We start from the raw sequence: 2,021 nt of genomic DNA on the forward strand, positions 1-2,021 counted from the left end.
GGTTACGTCTGAGATCCATCCCTACAGCGCCATGTAACGTGACATTCGTCATAAGTCGGAACCCACCTACATAAGCACATACGTCACTACATGGAGCACATACACAGCAGTAAATGAAGTGAAACAGTAAAAAAAAATTTAAAAGAAAGATATCAATTCCTGATCTTTACTTATGGTAAATAAATAATAAAAAACATGAAGCACATATGTACATATGTCAAAATGACAGAACTTTTTTTTTCTTTATAAATGAGTGGGAGATGGTGACATAACCACGAAATGACGTACGTAGAGTCCGACGTAACCCGAGGACTGCCTGTATTTATTTCTATACTTGGCTAGTGGGAGTTTCCTCAAACAGGTTTTTGTGGCCTTCTGGTATGTTCCCATCATCCTTTGAGGACTTTCTTACTTTTTAGCATAAAGCTGTTCAAGGTTCATCTTGTTCCTTCTCTGCCCCACCTCTGAAATCAGCCATTTTTTCTGAGGGGTACTGTTGTTTGTTTGTTTTTCAGTGGAGATTGATAGTACAGACCAGGAGCTGGACAGTAAATGGACTACTTGCTATGGAATTGTCCTTGCTTTTAAAGCAAGTCCTGGTCAGATAATAGAGCTGGGAATTTTTTAAAAATTTTAAATACTTTTTTATTTATTTATATTATGAATATATACATGTACACACTTGCACACACATACATAGACACACTACACACATTTATATTCATTTTGTATATTTCACTGTCAATATATATTACAACTCATGAGTTCACACTATCCTCTTAAATTTTAATACAACACCTTCAATTCCAATACATTTAATGTTTTTATTTTTCTGTATTTCATATAAAACCTGGCTCCCATTTTCCACAAGTTTCTGCAGGAGACTGTCCATTATCTTCACTAACAGAGAAGTGCAAACAAGGATCCCAGAATGCTGGTGACCCTTGAACCCATGGCAAGGGCCTGAGTTATGCACTGTTTGTCTAGTCCTGATTATGGGGGCTTAAGCTATTTCTTGATCAAATAGTCTCAGAGTAAATCCTCCTAATATTTACTGACCATTTAAGATAGTCAGTTACTGCAATTACCTGCCTGACTAAGGGTTTTATGCTTAACCAAAGTGAATAAAAGGCTGGTGAGGCATGGGCACTGGTGGAAGTCCTTCCCCTTGAGTTGGACTTGCCTGCCTGGCCCCCCAATATTTCCAAATTATCTCTTGTCTCTTCTCTTTCATTTGTGTGTGGCTCCTCTTCCAGATCCTGAACCCTGAACCACGCGGGACGTGGGGGGGAGAACAAACATACACAAGTTTCCACTTATTTGCTCAGTCCTAGCATATTGAAAGCATTTTAGAATTGCTAATCCATGCCTCTGCAAAACAAGACTAAGACTTGTTTAGATTTTTGGGTTGTTTTTAACTTGAGTGCATGTAGTCCAGATACTGTGTTAAGAAGTTTCTTGGGTTAGTTCTTTTTTTCCCTTCTCCCTTCTGTCAGTTATTTTATTCAGTTAAAATAAAAGTATTATTTATTTGTTTCTGTTTCTATTCAATTTGGGGGATTTTTTCTGTCCTTGTGGATTTTAGTTATTTGTGTGTGTTTTTTTTGTTGGTAACACATTGAATGTTTCAGAAAAGCAATTCTGTACAAAATGTGTATTCAGAGGAGTATGATTTCCTTGCCTTCACTCCCTTTGTCCTTTCCACTCAGTTTCTCCCTCGTTCTGTAGGTAAACAATCTCATTAGTCTTTAGGTGTTCCTTTTATTCAGAGTACATAAATATATTTTTTCTTAATTCCTTTTCTTTTTTTACCCCAAAGGTATAATACTATACTCTACTGTACTTTGCTAATCATACAACTTGACAGCTGAATCAGACCTTATGGTTGCATTTCTAAGATTATTCTTTCTTCGTTTTTTTTCTTTAGACATTAGATCAGCAACAGTTTTTCACAGAGGAAGAACTGAAAGAATATGAAAATCTTATCTCCTTACAAGAAAATGAACTTAAGAAAAAAGCAG

At 36.3% G+C, this 2,021-nt stretch overlaps 1 protein-coding gene across 1 annotated transcript in view; it reads left to right on the plus strand.

The window, feature by feature from the left end:
- Nucleotides 1-1,996, plus strand: part of LOC102242728 (natural cytotoxicity triggering receptor 3 ligand 1) — a 16,412-nt gene extending 14,416 nt beyond the window's left edge. The window contains exon 6 of the mRNA XM_005883314.2: nucleotides 1,928-1,996. The gene's annotated coding sequence lies outside the window, so the exon portion shown is untranslated. The remainder of the gene's footprint in view (nucleotides 1-1,927) is intronic.
- The last annotated feature ends 25 nt before the right edge of the window (nucleotides 1,997-2,021 follow it).

The sequence above is a fragment of the Myotis brandtii genome, unplaced genomic scaffold (assembly GCF_000412655.1).
Source record: "Myotis brandtii unplaced genomic scaffold, ASM41265v1 scaffold782, whole genome shotgun sequence".
Classification (NCBI taxonomy): domain Eukaryota; kingdom Metazoa; phylum Chordata; class Mammalia; order Chiroptera; family Vespertilionidae; genus Myotis; species Myotis brandtii.